This window comes from Bombina bombina, chromosome 7 (assembly GCF_027579735.1).
Source record: "Bombina bombina isolate aBomBom1 chromosome 7, aBomBom1.pri, whole genome shotgun sequence".
NCBI lineage: Eukaryota > Metazoa > Chordata > Amphibia > Anura > Bombinatoridae > Bombina > Bombina bombina.
This window is the reverse complement of record NC_069505.1, coordinates 300,356,160-300,376,344: the sequence shown is the minus strand read 5'-3', so window position 1 is coordinate 300,376,344 and position 20,185 is coordinate 300,356,160. Positions and strand designations below refer to the sequence as shown.

Below are 20,185 nucleotides of genomic sequence, written 5' to 3'. Positions count from 1 at the left end.
TGATTCCTTGTATTGACTGACGTTCTTACGTGATCAAGAATGTGCCTTTTATTGGATGGCGTTTTGACGCGATCAAGGATGCGCCTTTTTTTTTGGGCGTTCTTACGTGATCAAGAATGTGCCTTTTATTGGATTGCGTTCTTACGTGATCAAGGAAGCACCATGTTAAGACGTCACATGCAAAGGTAAAAAAACGTATGATTGGATTACGTAGTCCCGCAATATTTGTTTGTGCACGTTAAACACGTTTGTGACTGCAGCCAATTTTAAAAACCTTGCGAATATGTATTATTTGCATCATGTTACATTGTTGACCCGTAGCTGATAAAGACCACCACATTCTCTTTTGCTGGATGTCTGGTTGAATAAACGAACAAAAGCAAAATGTTTTCATGCATATGATATTTCGAGGCAAGTGCAAATCTCTATAGTCCATGTTGTTTAATATGTTTGTCAACAATATGTTCCTTTTTCATAAAAATGACTGTTGTTTTTAATGTTAAAGATATCTAATTAATAAATATGCGCTATTGTGTTAGAATAAAGTAATCAATATGCATTTAGCTTTATCATATGCTAAATATATGATGCCGACTTCTTCTAAATGTAATTTCGTTGTAGATTTTATTAAAGGTTCATTAGACACTCACATTATAAATCAAAATTTTTTATTTTGTCTCTAGTTAGATAGTCCATTGTTTAACAAATACACGTTTCATTTTGCTTCTGTTCAAAGAAAATGTAATTAATTTTCAGACTCCTCGCCCAGCCTCTGAGTTTCATGTGAGTACCATCTCCAGCTTTCTCCTGTTTGTGTAAAGGGTCTTTTCATATGTTAATGATGGGGTATTGTCTTGTTTTACGGTTGTAATGGGGGTTCATCTATATTTTCAATAGAGCTAACCCGATTTTCTTTGAAAGTGTTTGAAGCTTTGTAATATTGATATCAGTATATGTTAATCTTGTTGTTTGTAGTAGTGTCTATTACATACAGTTCTGTTAAAAATATAGTATACTGTCCCTTTAATGCAAATGTTGATTTTTTTATCATGTATGAGTTCCACATTGTTTAATCTTCAAATATATTATTGTTAGCATATTTTCACCCCCCACTCCTAAAAGGACTTTAAACCATATTCATTGTTCAAACAAATGTCTTTCTAAAAAAAAATTAACACAATAATGTCTCTTTAAAAAAATATACTTTATTTAACACGTCAATATAAATCTGATTTCAATATTTAATTTTTGACCAAGTACATGTAGATATACCAACAAGCTTCAAATATGTGTTAGCATATGTAATTTTGTTAAAGGGACAGTTTAGAAAACAAATAATGTTTTGCATTATTCTAAAAGTCAATTTTGTAATATCAATGATATCAAAGGTTTCTCACCAATTAATCATTTGTCTTTGTTTATTTAAATTTGCTAGCTAAACCTATGAGGTTCGTGTGCTCATTTCTTCGAGCTTGAAGAGTGCATGTAATCATTATACAATTTGACCACTAGAGGGCATTTGGATAGCATTTGTATATGTAAAACATTGTGCTCATACAGCATATTATTTACCATGTATTGATCATTGATATCTAAAAGGTTGTTATGTCAGAACAACAAATAAGTGGTCATTTTTCCTAGTCATAGATACAAGGTTAAGCACATAAGTCACACGTATTTCTCCATGTTTTGTTGTTTCCAACTTGATAATGCATAATACAGTGTTTTCTTTGTAATCAATAATTTTCTGACTGTCCCTTTAAGCTGTGTTATTGGCATTCAAACAGTAATATGCCATCATGGATAATTGTAATGGTAATTTTGTTTGCGATTCGGGAAACAGTTTGGACATCACATCACAGAAACCAATCAATATCATGAACAAGGATAGGTATGTGATGATGTGGTTTTCACACACTTATAACCCACACTCTGCAAACAATCTTCCTCCATGGACCCGGTCCCATAGAAGTAGATTATATACAGAGTGTAGTCCACAAGTGTATGAAAACCACATCATCACATACCTATCCATTACACATTAAATAAAAAAAACATTAAAGATGAAAATAAATACTTACTTCCTCTTCCTTCCCCTCTTCCCACGGGGCTGAGGCTCTGGGAGGGGCAACTGCAGACTCCGAAGAGTTCTCCTTGGAGATGTTGTGGGAAGAGTGGAAGGAAGAGTACTGGGACGACCAAGGTGAGGAGGAGAAGATGGCTGAGGAGGAGAAGATGGCTGAGGAGAAGAAGATGGCTGAGGAGGAGATGGCTGAAGAGGATGAGATGGCTGAAGAGGAGTAGATGGCCCGGCAGGAGTAGATGGCCGGCAGGAGTAGATGGGCCGGCAGGAGTAGATGGGCCGGCAGGAGGAGATGGCCCAGCAGCAGGAGGCCCAGCAGCAAGAGGCCCAGCAGCAGGAGGCCCAGCAGCAGGAGACGGACCAGGAGGTAGACCAGCATGCGCCTCCCGGAAAAAATTGAACATCTCTTGGTGCAGATTAAAGATTCTGTTTTGGCCTTGTTCGATTCTATTGAGTATGTTTATTATTTGGTTTTGTCCTTCAATTATTTGATTTTGTCCATCAAGAATTCGAGTGCGGCCTTCGATATTTTGTATCCGGGAGTTACGCATCTGGTCTATGTAGTCCAGTAGAACCCGCACCTCCGCTATTTCCTCTTGTTGTGCTTGGCGGGGTACCCGTGCACGGCGGGGTGCCCGTGCACGGCGGTGTGCGGGTCCTTGAGGGTCCTCTGGTTCCGCGGGCTCCTCCTCTGCTTCCGGGGCCTCTTCATCAGCTTCCGTGCGCTCTTCGTCACAGGGGGCCTCTTCCCTCCGAAGTGGAAATTCCTCCCCACCACTCTCATCCCGGGGAGATAGATGAGGCTGTGTTTCTTGTGCTGCCTCCTCCCCAGACTCTGTATATTAAAAAAAAAAAAAATGTATATATTAGCATATTTGCAAATCAAGCTTTAAATGACTTAGCTTACGATACAATTACAAATGCAGAATCATTAATCCACTTTGAAATCTAACAAACAATCAATACGATTTCCGCTTTTTCAAAACCGTGTTTGTGATATCTCTGGTCAATCTGAATGTTTTCGCGTTTGTTTTCAGTCTGTTTAAATGCACACCTAACCTATAGCCTAGATAGTGATGTAACCGCAAAGTAATTGAATGCGTGTAAACAACGTTATAGCATTAATCTGATCCTTAAAGGGACATGAAACCCAATGTTTTATCTTTCATGATTTAGAAGCATACATTTATTATCAACTTTCTAATGTACTTTTCTTATCTAATTAGCTTCATTCTCTGGATATTCTTTGCTGAAAAGCATATCTAAATATGCTTATAAGATGCTGATTGTTAGCTGAATATAGCTGCCTCCTGTGATTGTTTCACCGTGTGCATGGCTATTTCTTAATTAAAATATATCTCAAGAATGATTCAAATTAGGTAATATAAGTACATTTGAAGGTTTTGTCAAATTGTATTCGCTACCTCAATCACGAAAGTAAAGGTTTGCGTATAGTGTCCCTTGAAATACATTCGTATGTGAAATTATTGTTCAATAAGCTTACCGTCAGATGAGAGTGGCAGGTTCCCGGTATCAATTCCTCCGATACCGACTATTTCCACCTCGGAGATGCTGGGCCGCAACATTTCCTCCCATCGGCAGTACTCTATTTCCAGGGCAGGTCCGCCACCGGTTCCTGCGGCATGTCGGGCCTCCAGGCTTAACTTTTTCTTGAGATCCATCTTACAGTCCCGGTAGCGATGTTTTATCGAATCAAGATCTCTGTTCCGGCCACCCACTGCATTGACTGCATTTCTTATCTCATTCCAGAGCCTCCTCTTGTCAGTCGGGGTAGTCTTCTGGTGCTGCAGCCTCCTATACCTGGCCATATAGGCCTCTATGAGGGCCTCCTTCTCCTCCATCGAAAACCTCGCCTCCCTAGTCGCCTTGGCCTTCCCCTGTGACGATGCCCTCTGTTTCCCGGACTGTGAAGCCCTACTCTGTCCGCCACTGGGCCCAGCCACTTGTTCATCTTAAACCAAGTGGCTGGGTCCACCCACCGCTTCCAACCCCGCTTCCTGCCCCCCTTCCTGCCCCCCTTCCTGCCCTGTTCCTCTCCCCCTCCCTCTCCTCCCCCCTCTACCTCTCCCCTGCCTGGCCTCCATCTGTTCCCTAAACTAAACCCCAAATAATCAAACAAAAAGTGTGAGTGTGATGAAATGAAAGGGGGTCAAAATAAAGAACTAAAAAGACAAAAAAAGTGCTGAAAGTGTGAGAGGGATGTAAAAAAACAAAGAGGGTAAGGAGTATTTAAATAAACCAAAAGAAGAAGAAGACTAAAAGGAGGATATGTAAACTAAATGTAACTAGGGGATGGGTATGGGATGGGTATGGGGTATGGGATAAGAGTAAATGGGATGAAAGGGAATGGGACTACAGGGAATGGGGTATGGAGTGTAGTATGAGGGGGTAGGGGGTATGGAGTGTATGTAGTGTTATTGATAAGTGTATGTATGTATTGAATGTGTTTGCGTGTAAATGTGTTACGTGTACAGAAAAATCACTCGCTAGCTAACTCACACTACTACTAATTCTCACTAACACACTACTACTAATTCTCACTAACAAACACTCCCACTAACTCTCACTAACTACCACTAACTGACGCTCCCACTAACAACTCTCACTAACAACTCCCACTCCCACTAACTCACTCACGCTCCCACTAACAGACTCTCTCCCACTCCCACTAACTCACTCACGATAACACTAACAACTGACTCTCTCACGCTAACACTAACTCACTCACAATAATGCACCAACTCTCTAATCTTAAACCTCCAATCTCCAAAGACCCACCAGCAACACAGTCAAAGAAGCCCTGCTTGTGTGGTGCTTATATACCCTGTGTAAATGTTTAATGATGTACCAATTTCCGTTGTAAATTGTGTTTAGGTGTGCTTTATTAGCAATTAATATTAGTGCAATGTGTATTAGTTGTGTGAATTTGCGCATGCTCATTTGGAGTTAGTATTTGTGGAATGTGTAGAATGCGATGATGTCATAGTGGTCGTTTTCTCTAACATTGTCCAATAGTATTCTTTTTAAATGTGAATTTGCGATGGTGTGTTATTAGTGAAGTGTTGTATATGTATGTTTGTCCTAATATATAGTTATATTGAATGCGATTATTTTTCTAGTGTATGTATATATTTTTTATTCCTTGTTGTTATTTTGCGAATTTCCGCATCTTAAAGTATATGCGTATTCCCCGTATTAAATTTTATTAAAAATCCCCCCGCTTGTGAATGTGTAATGCTTGTGTGCTTTGTTGATTGATTGTTGTTGTGACATTTGCGGCGTGTTATTGTTGTGCATGATGTGGTATGCGTCATATGACCGAGCTGTGCGTATTTCTCGCGAGATCGAGTGTTTGGTGAAAAAAGCTATTTTTTTGCTTTCACATTGATCTCTATGGGAGACTGTCTTACGCGGGCAGTATTACGCGTGTGACATACACGCGTTAGGAGCATCGTTAGATGGTCTGTTTTGAACTCTAAATACCGGAGTCAAACAATGACGTGCGTTAGACATAAAACACGCGTGGCGTTAGCAACCCATCTACCGCCGAACTCAAAATCTAGCCGTGAGTTTCCAGTGCTTATACGTTGGGAATAGATTAATAAAATCAGATGAACTGCTTTGATCTAGTAATATCTACAGAGCTATGGCTGAGCCTCAGGATCATATCATGTGATTACCTCTGGGGTTACCAGCCATACTAATTAGCATATGTAATTGTGCAGTGCAGCTAAGAAACTACAGGTGCTAGGTCTGTCATTATTTAATAGTAGAGTCCCCAAATTTAGAAGTCTTTATGTCTATCAATTTTATATTAATTATATTTGATCTGAACTAGACTAATAAGGTGCCCAGCATATTAGCAGGCTATCCAGTGCAATCTGTACTAAAATACGGGACATTTAAAGGGACACTGAACCCAAATTTTTTTCTTTTGTGATTCAGATAGAGCATGACATTTTAAGCAACTTTCTAATTTACTCCTATTATCAAATGTTGTTTATTCTCTTGGTATCTTTATTTGAAATGCAAGAATGTAAGTTTAGATGCCGGCCCATTTTTGGTGAACAACCTAGGTTGTCCTTGCTGATTGGTGGATAAATTCATCCACCAATCAAAAACTGCTGTCCAGAGTCCTGAACCAAGAAAAAAGCTTAGATGCCTTCTTTTTCATATAAAGATAGCAAGAGAAAGAAGAAACATTGATAATAGGAGTAAATTAGAAAGTTGCTTAAAATTGCATGCGCTATCTGAATCATGAAAGAAAAATGTTGGGTTCAGTGTCCCTTTAAAGATCACTGTCAGCTAAATGTAAAGGGCCTTCTAGGCCTTTATGCATTGGAAATATGGCTAAAAAAGTTACACTGTGCGTTTTCTATTATACTGTATGTGCTACAGGCAACCATGGGGGTGTTCAATCATTGCTGGGTGTTTACTTCTGGCAGCCAAGGGGGTCACATCACTACTACGTACATGTGCTACTGGCAACCAAGGGGTGAAAAATATATGTGGTGGGATCAAGGGTGGGGCCTAAGGTTGAGCTTTTGTGGGGACATTTTGTGCACCCAGCTGCGTCCCGTGTCCAGTCACCTATAGGTCGTCCGTTATTTTTATGGTGCACAACTGGCAACCCTAGTCAACAGAGAAGTGAAAATTCAACTTTCATGAGTCACAAGGAGAAACTTTTTGTTAAAGATAAAAAACAAAACAAAGATCAAAGTAACCTTTTCTCTTGTTCTTCCTTGTTGTACCAAAGCTCAGTTATATGAGAACATACTGAGGTGAGTTAGCTATACAAAAATATACGGTATATAATTTGTCTATCTACTGTATATCTATCATTTGTCTATATACATCTTTCTATATATCATGTATCTATATAGATATATCTATATCTATCAATCATTTATCTATATAAATCGATTTATCTGACTATCCACTACCGTTAGTTTCAATTCATCAGTCTGTTTAGTGTTAAATTCTGTTTTTAGGAACTTTTGAACTGGCTGAATTAGTTAATATTGGCTGATTTTTTTTGGAGTCAATAAAGGATTAGAGGTTTCTTGTTACTTACTGCACCATACATCCTATAACCTCCCTATTAACCCCCTTTTTTTTTTTTTGCTTTACCAGAACCAATTCCTTTTTAGTTCCCTCTAAGTTTTTTGGCCTGTGCAACTTTTGACCAACTGACTAAAATGTGTGCCCACTTTAATGTTGAGCATAGTTACTAGGGTTGCCACCCAGGCCATGTTTTCCTGGACACTTATGAGTCATACATGCTGCAGGGTGTGCAGAGAGGAACATGAATAGTGCTGTTCAGTGTAACTATTTGTGTGCTGTCCAGGCTTGAAATTCATGTTCCTACCTGCAAACCCTGCAGCATGTATAACTCATAAGCAGACACTCCAACCTGCAAAAACTCATTTCAGGGAGGTGGCTTCTCCCGCTACTGCGCCGCCGCCGCACCCCTCCCAGTTATATATTGGACACCTTGAAACCCTAAATAAGATAGAGACTTATCATTAAAGTAGCTTCCCACTAAAGTCACATTAAAAAAAGTAGCTTTATTGCACAACCACATACAACAAACCTATTTTCCAGTGATCGTATGCTTATTGAATGCTTACATATTTTAGAATACAAAGTTAATTTACGTGCAGTTAATAAGGTATTATTTGTGTTTTATTTTATTAAAATCAGTGGGGGCTTTTTGTTACTGATGCATGCTTTAGGGGGTTCTATAACGTCCCAGCAACTAAAGGGATTCCTTAAAGAAACACTTTTCCGGATTTGGGCCACATTGGATCATGGTACTTGGAGTTTCAGGGAGATTGCACTCCATTTGCTGGCATCAGGGAGCCGCTATTACAATCAGGGAGACTCTCTGAACTTCAGGGAGAGTTGGGATGTCTGCCCAGGAAAACATGGCTGAGGTGGCAACTCTAATAGTCACACCTGAAAGTTTTGTTATAGTAGTAGACTACTCTGTCACAAAATAGTTACATTGGTGGGTATGACCTATCCCTGTTGTGCATGGAAACATTAGATATTTATATTTAAGGGAAGAACAAGAAGGAGCAATTACCCCAGGAATTATCATCTCTCTGAAAATAATATTTGCAGCCTTCACATATGTACAGACTTGACAACCTTCAACATTTTTAATTATACAGAAGTGGCCATATACTGTAGCTTTAAAACAATAAAATGTGGGGCAACTATTTAAATTATTTTAATAGAAAGAGTGAGAAAGAGGGGAGGGAAGCAGAAAGAAAGAAAGAGTGAGTGAGTGAGAGAGAGAGAGAGAGAGAGAGAGAGAGAGAGAGAGAGAGAGAGTGGAAGAAAGTGAGAGAGGGGAGAAGAGAAAGAGGTAGAGAGAGGTGATAAAGAGTGGGAGAGAAAGGGGAGAAATAGAGGGGAGGGAGATATGGGAGAAAGAGAGAGATGAATGAGAGAGTGTGTGTGTGAGACAGAGAGAGAGAGAGAGAGAGAGAGAGAGAGAGAGAGAGGGAGAAAGGGGGCAAAGAGAGAGAGGGTGAAGAAAGAGAGAAAGAGTAGGGAAGATAGAGAGAGCGAGGGGGGGTAGAATGAGATAGAGGAGTTAGAAAAAGAGAGCAGTGGGGGAGAAAGAGAGAGAGGTGGGGGACAGAAAGTGGATAGTACTATATGTAGTGTTCTGTCTTTTTTGAGGCTAAGAATACCCTGAGTTGCAAAAGCACTTAATAGGTATAAGCACCAATGGGTCAATACATTTTGTAAACTAATGCAAGGTATTCTGAAATTGTAGATAATTAAAAAAAAAACAACACATTACTACCCAAATATCCAAAGAATAGATATAGATATGAGTAATTACACACACACTATGCACATGCTAACTGACCTGTATGCTGGCTATTTTATACCAACTCTACTTCCTTTACTCAACTGACAAGCACAAGAGGAAAAAACCTACTATATAAAATAATAAAAAACACTGGACTGCTGTTCTAATCCACATGGTCCTTTTACAACTAAATATTAGAGACATTAACCAGGTGGTTAATATATTTTTTTATTTACAGATATAAACCAGGTGGTTAATATACAGGGAGTGCAGAATTATTAGGCAAGTTGTATTTTTGAGGATTAATTTTATTATTGAACAACAACCATGTTCTCAATGAACCCAAAAAACTCATTAATATCAAAGCTGAATAGTTTTGGAAGTAGTTTTTAGTTTGTTTTTAGTTATAGCTATTTTAGGGGGATATCTGTGTGTGCAGGTGACTATTACTGTGCATAATTATTAGGCAACTTAACAAAAAACCAATATAACATCTCAACATTCACAAATATACATTTCTGACATTCAAAAACAAAACAAAAACAAATCAGTGACCAATATAGCCACCTTTCTTTGCAAGGACACTCAAAAGCCTGCCATCCATGGATTCTGTCAGTGTTTTGATCTGTTCACCATCAACATTGCGTGCAGCAGCAACCACAGCCTCCCAGACACTGTTCAGAGAGGTGTACTGTTTTCCCTCCTTGTAAATCTCACATTTGATGATGGACCACAGGTTCTCAATGGAGTTCAGATCAGGTGAACAAGGAGGCCATGTCATTAGATTTTCTTCTTTTATGCCCTTTCTTGCCAGCCACGCTGTGGAGTACTTGGACGCGTGTGATGGAGCATTGTCCTGCATGAAAATCATGTTTTTCTTGAAGGATGCAGACTTCTTCCTGTACCACTGCTTGAAGAAGGTGTCTTCCAGAAACTGGCAGTAGGACTGGGAGTTGAGCTTGACTCCATCCTCAACCCGAAAAGGCCCCACAAGCTCATCTTTGATGATACCAGCCCAAACCAGTACTCCACCTCCACCTTGCTGCCCTTTACCAATCCAGCCACGGGCCCATCCATCTGGCCCATCAAGACTCACTCTCATTTCATCAGTCCATAAAACCTTAGAAAAATCAGTCTTGAGATATTTCTTGGCCCAGTCTTGACGTTTCAGCTTGTGTGTCTTGTTCAGTGGTGGTCGTCTTTCAGCCTTTCTTACCTTGGCCATGTCTCTGAGTATTGCACACCTTGTGCTTTTGGGCACTCCAGTGATGTTGCAGCTCTGAAATATGACCAAACCGGTGGCAAGTGACATCTTGGCAGCTGCACGCTTGACTTTTCTCAGTTCATGGGCAGTTATTTTGCGCCTTGGTTTTTCCACACGCTTCTTGCGACCCTGTTGACTATTTTGAATGAAACGCTTGATTGTTCGATGATCACGCTTCAGAAGCTTTGCAATTTTAAGAGTGCTGCATCCCTCTGCAAGATATCTCACTATTTTTGACTTTTCTGAGCCTGTCAAGTCCTTCTTTTGACCCATTTTGCCAAAGGAAAGGAAGTTGCCTAATAATTATGCACACCTCATATAGGGTGTTGATGTCATTAGACCACACCCCTTCTCATTACAGAGATGCACATCACCTAATATGCTTAATTGGTAGTAGGCTTTCGAGCCTATACAGCTTGGAGTAAGACAACATGCATAAAGAGGATGATGTGGTCAAAATACTCATTTGCCTAATAATTCTGCACTCCCTGTATTTGAAATACACTGGTTCAGCTTCCAAGAGAGTGAATATATGTGCCACACATATAGGCGTGTGCTTTTATTTCCTTAAATAAAACATATATATACATAATGGGCTGAAGAATATAAGTTAAAGTGAAAGTCAACCCTAGAATTTGTGAAACGCTAGGATTTACTATTGAAACAAATAAAGGGGACTTTCATTCATGAAGTATAAGATATTTCATACAGAAAGTTGCTTCAAGCAATCACCCCTCTGAGCTGCTAAGGCAGCCCACGGCAGATCGCTGTTTGATGACATTTTCACCGCTTAGCCAATAGCCATGCGGTAAATCCAGCTTGTCTCACTGTGGTGCAGAATTTCACGCACGCTATTTGCTATGAAGTGAAAATGTTACCTCTCAGCAAAACAGCGATCTGCCGTGGGCTTCCTTAGCAGCTCAGAGCGGTGATCGCTTGAAGCAAATAAAGGAGCTTTCTGCATGGAGTGTTATACTTCATGAATGAAAGTCCCCTTTATTTGTTTCAATAGTCAATACTAGTGTTTCGCAAATGCTAGGGTTGACTTTCACTTTAAAGGGATAGTCTAGTCAAAGTTTAACCTTAAAGGGACAGTTTACTCAAAATTTTTCTCCCCTTTAATTTGTTCCCAATGATCCACTTTACCTGCTAGAGTGTATTAAATTGTTTACAAGTAGCTCCTTTACCCTTATATTGGCATTTGAAATTGTTAATTTAGCATGTGGTATCCCCACCTATTCTGAAAGTTTGTGTCCGCGCGTACCAGCTATAGATAAGCTTTGTAAACACAGCCAGCAGAAGAAATTACACTCCCAGTGCGATATAGCAGAGATAAGGTAATACAATGTTGATTTTCCATTGTTCTCTCAAAGTACTGGTGATTGTTTTAAGGACAGATATAAGATAAAGAAGCAGGTATATGTGCACAATGTGATACAGTAATGAGATCTGATTATACCTACAAGCTCAACCCATTTTATTAGGCTGTGGCTTCAAAACACAAAATCAGAGCTTTAATATACACAAATAAACCTTAAAAAGCTAATTTTCATACATTTTTTACTCTGCAGTTGGTAAAAAAAGCAATTGTAAACACATTAAGGGAAAAACTATTTTACAGTATACTGTCCCTTTAATGATTCAGATAGAGCAAGCAATTTTAAGTAACTTTCTAATTTACTCCTATTATCAATTTTTCTATGTTCTCTTGGTATCTTTAGTTGAAAAAGCAAGCATTTAAGCTTAGGAGCCAGCCCATTTTTTGTTTAGTACCTGGGTAGTGCTTGCTGACTGGTATCTAAATGTAGAAAGAAGGTGGGCATGAATTTAACCCTAGACATACTTGATTATGTTGAGATCAGGGCTCTGTGGGGGCCATACCATCACTTCCAGGACCCCTTGTTCCTCTTTACTCTGAAGATAGTTCTTAATGATTTTGGCTGCCATTATTATGCTAATAATACATTTGGGGCCAATCAGATGCCTACCTGATGGTATTGCATGATGGATCTGCCTGTACTTCTCAGTATTGAGGAGACCATTAATTCTGACCAAATCCCCAACTACATTTGCAGCTGTACACTTGCAAAGAACTTTCACTATGCTTTACTGTTGCCTGAAGACACTCAATCTTCTACCCCCTTAAAGGGACAGTTCACCCAAAAAAATTCTCCCCTTTAAATTATTCCCAATGATCCTTTTAACCTGCTAGAGTGTATTAAATTGGTTACAAGTAGCTCCTTTACTCCTATTTCAGCATTTGAAATAGCTGATTTAGCCTGTGGTATCGCCAATCGCCACCTACACTGAACAAATTAATACTGGAGTATAGGCTATTGAATAGCCTAAGTATACACAGCCAGCAGAAGAGATTACACTCTCAGTGGGATGCAGGGTATTTAAGTAATAAAATTATCATTTTCCATTGTTCTCTCTATGTATTGAGCTTTGGTGTTCCAGCCAATTAAAAAGATAAGGAAGCAAGTCTGTTTACACAAACTTAGAACATAATGAGATCTGATATCACCTTTAAGTTCAACCCATTGTAATAGGCTGTGGTTTCAAAGCACAAAATCAGCTACTTCATATACACAAATAAGCATGAAAATTGAATTTCTCAAATATTTTATTCTCTGCAGCTGGTATAACAAGTCATTTAAAATACATTAATGGAAAAACAATTTTACAGTGTACTGTCCCTTTAAGTAAACAAATTGCTATTTGCTACAGACAAATATTTTAAATTTTGATTCATCCCTCCAGAGCACCTGCTGCCATTTTTCTGCACCCCAGTTTATGCTTTTTTTTTGCATAGTTGAGTCGCTTGGCCTTGTTTGCACTTTGGAGGTATGGCTTTTTGGCCCTATTTTCTATGAAGATTTCTCTGGACAGTAGATAGTTATACCAGGGTCTCACTGGTTTCTGTCAATCCTGAGCTGATGGAACTACTGGACATCTTCCAATAGTGAAGGGTATTAAAGGGACAGTCTACACCAGAAAATGTATTATTTTAAAAGATAGATAATCCCTTTATTACCCATTCCTTAGTTTTGCATAATCAACATATTTATATTAATACACTTTTTACCTCTGTAATTATCTTGTATCTAAGCCTCTGCAAACTGCCCCCTTATTTCAGTTCTCTTGACAGCCATGCATTTTAGCCAATTGGTGCGGGTTCCTAGGAACTCCACGTGCGTGAGCACAGTGTTATCCATATGAAATACATGAACTAACACCCTCTAGTGGTAAAAAACTGTAAAAATGCCCTGAGCTAAGAGGGGCGGCCTTCGGGGGCTTAGAAATTAGCATATGAACCTCCTAGATTTAGCTTTCAACTAAGAATACCAAGAGAACAAAGCAAAATTGGTGATAGAAGTCAACTGGAAAATTGTTTAAAATGACATGCCCTATCTGAATAATGAAAGTTTGTTTTGGACTAGACTGTCCCTTTAAGCATGGTGTGTCTCATATGCAGCACTAAGTTTCTTGGCCAACCACTATGTCTACGCTCCTTAATGTGTAGTGCTATCAAATAATACAGATATAATATCAAACAAAGAAGTCAAAGAACATTTGGGTAACAGTGATCATAACATGGTCAAACTTGAAATCTCTTTTCATAAGCAGTGTCTTAAAGACTTTTAATTTTAAGAAAGCAAAATTCAACGATTTAAGGAAATCCTTAAAAAATATAAATTGGGACAATGTATTCCCTAATAAAAATACAGAGGATAAATGGATAATATTTAAAACTTTGTTAAATAAATATAAATATCTACAAATACCATATGGTTATAAAAAAAAAAAAAAAAAAAATCAAAGCCAATGTGGCTAAATAGAAATGTGTTAAGAGAAATTAGGAGAAATCGTAGGGCATTTAAATTATTCAAAGAAAATAGTACAGACTCAACATTCCATATTTATAAGGAATGTAACAAAGCATGCAAAAAAGCAATCACATTAGCCAAAATTGAAAATGAAAAATGAATTGCAAAGGATTATAAGTCTAAGTACATAAATAGCAAAAAATCTAAGAAGGACAATATAGGTACATTAAAATGCATGGAGGGTAACATGATAAATAATGACAGGGAGAAGGCTGAGGTACTAAACCAGTTTTTTTTTCTTCAGTATACACAAGAAAGAAACCATTGGATGATACTTTGGAACAAAATAGAACATGACAGTCCATACCATTAACATGGGTTATGTTTAGAGGATATCAGGAAAAAACTGGATAATATTAAGGTAAATAAAACTCCAGGCCCAGATGGAATATACCCTAGGGTGTTAAGGGAATTTAGCACTGTTATAGGCAAACCACTACTCTTAATTTTTCAAGACTCATTATCCTCAGGCATGGTACCCCAGGATTGGCGTAAAGTTGATGTGGTGCCACTCTTCATAAAGGGAAGCAGGGATGATCCAGGAAGCTATAGACCAGTTAGTCTGACATCAATAGTGGGGAAGATATTTGAAGGGATTATAAGGGATTATATTGATGAGCATATTAGTGAGTTCTAATCAGCATGGTTTTAAGAGAAATAGATCATGTCAAACTAATCTAATTAGATTCTACAAGGAAGGAAGTAAAAATATAGATAAAGGGGAATCAGTTGATGTAATATACTTAGTTTCGCAAAGGCATTTGATACAGTGCCACGTGAGAGATTAATGCACAAAATTAAGGGACTGCGAATAGCTGAAAATGTTAGCTCATGGATAAATAACTGGATAAAAGATAGGGAGCAACGAGTAGTAGTAAACAGATCATACTCAGATTGGACAAAGGTAATCAGTGGAGTCCCCCAGGGATCAGTACTGGGCCCTGGTCTTTTTAATATTTTAATAAATGACTTGGAGCAAGGATTAAATAGTGACATCACTATTTTTGCAGATGATACTAAGTTAAAGGGACAGTCTAGTATAAATTAATCTTTCATTATTCAGATAGGACTTTTAATTTTAATCAACTTTCCCATTTAATTTTATCATCAAATTTGCTTTTTTCTCTTGGTATTCTTAGTTTAAACTAAACATAGGTAGGCTCATATGCTAATTTCTAAGCCTTTGAGGGCTGCCTCTTATCACATGCTTTTTAAATCTCTTTTCAACACAAAGAGACAGAAAGTACACGTGGGCCATATAGATAACACTGTGTTCAGGCACAGAGGGTTATTGAAGATTTAGCACAAAACAATGCTAAATTTAAGACAATAGATAAAAAACAGTCACAGTCATGTGATCAGGGGCTGGAAGAAGGTTCCTAGATATAAGGTAATCACAGAGGTAAAAAGTATATTAATATAACTGTGTTGGTTATGCAAAACTGGGGAATGGGTAATAAAGAGATTATCTATCTTTTAAAACAATAACAATTCTATGGTAGACTATCCCTTTAAGTAAGGTCATTAGGTCAGAGCAGGATGAACTTTCATTACAAAGGGGTCTGCAAAAATTAGAAGTATGGGCAAGTAAATGAAAAATGAGATTTAATATGGGAAAATGCAAGGTTCTACATTTTGGAAGTAAAAATAAGCAGGCAACGTATTTTTTAAATGGGACAAGACTTAGCCAAACAGAGGAGGAAAGGGATTTGGGAGAAGTAATAGATAACAAGCTAAATATGGGTGCACAATACAGGGCAGCAGCTTCATAGGCTAATAAGATACTAGAATTTATTAAAAGAGGCATTGATTCCAGGGAGGAAAGCATAATTCTGTCACTATATAAAGCCCTGGTAAGACCTCACCTTGAGTATTGAGTGCAGTTCTTGGGACCGATCGCAAAAAAAGATATTGCAGAACTAGAAAAAGTTCAGAGAAGGGCCACAAAGCTAATAAGGGGATTGGATAAATTAACCTATGAGGAGAGGCTAGCCAACCTGGGTCTGTTTTCTTTAGAAAAAAGGCGCTTGAGAGGTGACATGATTACTTTATATAAATATATTCAAGGCCCATATACAGAGATGTCAGAAGATCTGTTTATTCCAAGAAAATTGTTTCTGACAAGAGTTCACAATTTAAGGTTGGAGGAAAAGAGATTTAATCTCCTGCAACAGAAATGTTTTTTCACTGTAAGAGCAATAAAATTGTGGAACTCATTACCAAAGGAGGTAGTGAATTCCAATACCCTAGATACATTTAAAAATAGTCTGGATACATTTCTGTATATAAACAAAATTGATGGATATGATTGCTAGTATTAAATGTATCACCTTTTAGTGGGGTTATTTAAGCTTAACTGGAGCTTTTTGTTAGTATTTTAGATTTGTATATGTTGAACTTGATGGACTTCGGTCTTTTTTCAACCTTATCTACTATGTTACTATGTATCTTTGTGCTTCTTCAGAAGAGTTTGGACAGCACATCTGGAATCTCCTCTCTGCCTTGAAATTTCTGCCTGGGAGAGACATTGCTGATGTAGTATAACTAGCTTGTGACTTGTTGCTGTGCTCAGTCTTACCATGGTGTATGACATTTGACAATAAACTGTCTTTAGCAACCTCACCTTGTTAAGAGAGTTATATTCCTCCTACACAGTTGTTTCTGGTGGAGAATAAAAACGTTATAAGATGAACATTTGTTTTAATTGTAACAATGAAACATTGCTTTGGGACTTTTTGGGGAGCGCTTCATAAAATAATGTAGTTTATTGTTTTGTTTTTAATATTTTCATTGCAGTTTGTTGTTCAAAATTGTATTCAAAACTATAAATGTAATATTAAAGGGACAGTTTACACCTTAGTCATCTTAAAGTCTTACCTTATATTAAGGTGCAAATATCCTCCTGCACATTTTCAATATCATGCAACAGGAACAGCAAAAAAGTTATTTTAAAATGAATATTGTTTCTGGCCAGTTTGAAATGGCTGCCAAGCTCTGCCCACTGATGACATCACGATCTGGGCAGCATCTAGGCACTCTGCTGAATAGCATTGACAGTCTTTTGAATCCAACTAGTGAGCCTTTTGTGATTGGATGCCATATGCAGCCCAGATCATGATGTCATCAGTGGGCTGAGCTTGGCAGCCATTTCGAAGTGGCAAGAAACAATATTTATTTTAAAACAACTTTTTTTACTGTTCCTGCTGCATGGTATAGAAACGGTGCAGGAGGATATTTGCAGCTGAATCTAAGGTAAGACTTTAAGATGATCAAGGTGTAGACTGTCCCTTTAAAAATATATATATTTCTGTTAGAAATAGGTTTCTGATACTTTTCTTGTACAAATCAAGATGTATTATGGGTAGTGACAGCTGCTGTATGCTATCTGCTGCACTTTATTTGAGCTGCAATGATCTTTCAAAAGCTTGAAATAAACCAGATGTTTCATAGATTCATATTTCTGATTTAAAGCCAATATGTCCTCAGAGAGTTTGTGCATTCATTTTTTACAGTTTTATTTCATAGTTCACAAAAAGGTCAAATATAGTTTAGTTATTTGTAAAAAAAAAAAAAAAAAAAGATTTTATATGAAGATACCACTTTATTGCTATTTTTTTTAATTTTACATGTTGAAGGTTAGTATTACATATGATGCTAAAGGGACATATAAGTGCAAAATAAAAATGCTCTATTGTGTTATATGCAAACATACAAATGGGTTAAACACAAAGTTAAAAACCGGTCCAGAGTAGTAATGCTTTAATTGGAGCTAGCTAAACACATATGGTGAGGCAATGACAAGAGACATGTGTGTAGCCACCAATCACCAGCAAGCTCCCAGTATTATATTGCTTCTCCTGATCCTACCTAGGTATGCTTTTCAACAACTTGTCAATTGAACATATCTTAACATTTCTTACTCTATCTAAATCATGAAAGCTTAATTTTAACTTTTATATCTCTTTAAACTGTAACGTTTTGGTTCCTATAATGTAACGGGTGCAGCCATGTTGTAATCTAAATTTCCCTATGTTTAAAAGCCTGTTCTTATCTAGATCCCCTCTGCTGAGGTCAGTTAAGTGCAATTGCAAATGATCTAAAAAGTAACAATCTCAATACGGTTTACTGTCCCTTTAAGCACTTACCCTGTCAACTATTTATACAAATTTGTTGTACAGACAAGTATGTCTCTTAAAAATGGACATAATACCAAAATGTTGAAGCACTTGAAAGTGATGCAGCATTGCTGTAAAAAGCTGACTAGAAAATATAACCTGAACATCTCTATGTAAAAAAGGAAGATATTTACCTCAAAATGTTGTCAGTAGCCACATTCCATTGTAAAGGTACTGTAAGCAGCCAATCAGGATGCTAGTCCCAGGACTTCCAAGTAAGTGTACATCTAGCATGTGCAGGCACAGTCATGTTATTTCCCTCTTCAGTGGAAGGAAGTTTACTATGAAATATCACAGGATTTCAGTGAAATCTCATGAGATTACAGAAAGCAAAGTGTGACATCAGCACTGATGAAGTGGATTGGTTGCTTCACCCCCCCCCCCTTTCTTTTTTTACATAGAGATGTTCATGTGATATTCTTTTGTCATCTTTGTACAGTTCTACTGCATCACTTTCAAGTAATTTAGTATATGGGTATTATGTCCCTTTAAGTTACAGTTTTTTTTTTTTTAATCAATTTTAAATTAATTTAATTATTTACTAGTATAAATACATTTTAGGGTAAATTGTACATCCAGTTCTGTTATGTATATCCTTTATCTGTTTGGAACTGGAACTGGACGTTTTTCCTTGTCTCACTTTTCTAATCCCATAAATGTGTTCTAAGAGGAATAGCGTGTGCTCGGGGGAACCAGACTGCTGAGTCCACTAGAATGTGAAGCAACACCCTAGGTTAACTGCAAATTGTTACCAGCTGGAGGAGGCCTGTGACACGGAAAATCATTGATGAAATGCAACTGCACACTTTTCTGCTAGAAGGATGTTTACCCTCCTTGTTTGTTCTAAGACCTGTTGTCTGTAGGAAATCATTTGTCTATGGCCGCCGCATAGCAGTGCCACTGCAGGGTGAAACCACAAGTACAGCTCTCATGCATAAGAAAGAGTAGTTCATATTTTGTACACACAAAAAAAATGTTAAAGGGACAGTGATTCAGCATAGCTGTAAAAAGCTGACTAGAAAATATCACCTGAACATCTCTATGTAAAAAAGGAAGATATTTTACCTCACAATTTCCTTACGCCTAGATTTAGAGTTGGGCGGTAGCCGTGAAAACCAGCGTTAGAGGCTCCTAACGCTGGTTTTTAACGCCCTCTGGTATTTGGAGTCAGTCAGGAAAGGGTCTAACGCTCACTTTCCAGCCGCGACTTTTCCATACCGCAGATCCCCTTACGTCAATTGCGTATCCTATCTTTTCAATGGGATCTTTCTAACGCCGGTATTTAGAGTCGTGGCTGAAGTGAGCGTTAGAAATCTAACGACCAAACTCCAGCCGCAGAAAAAAGTCAGTAGTTAAGAGCTTTTTGGGCTAACGCCGGTTCATAAAGCTCTTAACTACTGTGCTCTACAGTACACTAACACCCATAAACTACCTATGTACCCCTAAACCGAGGCCCCCCCACATCGCCGCCACTCGATTAAATTTTTTTAACCCCTAATCTGCCGACCACCACCTACGTTATACTTATGTACCCCTAATCTGCTGCCCCTAACACCGCCGACCCCTATATTATATTTATTAACCCCTAATATGCCCCCCACAACGTCGCCGCCACCTACCTACACTTATTAACCCCTAATCTGCCGAGCGGATCGCCCCGCTACTATAATAAAGTTATTAACCCCTAATCCGCCTCACTCCCGCCTCAATAACCCTATAAGAAATAGTATTAACCCCTAATCTGCCCTCCCTAACATCGCCGACACCTAACTTCAAACATTAACCCCTAATCTGCCGACCGGAGCTCACCGCTATTCTAATACATTTTTTAACCCCTAAAGCTAAGTCTAACCCTAACACTAACACCCCCCTAAGTTAAATATAATTTAAATCTAACTAAATAAATTAACTCTTATTATATAA

General features: G+C 38.1%; 1 protein-coding gene across 1 annotated transcript in view; it reads right to left on the bottom strand.

The window, feature by feature from the left end:
- SHQ1 (SHQ1, H/ACA ribonucleoprotein assembly factor) overlaps nucleotides 1-18,513 on the bottom strand; it is a 296,452-nt gene extending 277,939 nt beyond the window's left edge. The window contains exon 1 of the mRNA XM_053720888.1: nucleotides 18,397-18,513. The gene's annotated coding sequence lies outside the window, so the exon portion shown is untranslated. The remainder of the gene's footprint in view (nucleotides 1-18,396) is intronic.
- Between the last annotated feature and the right edge of the window lie 1,672 nt (nucleotides 18,514-20,185).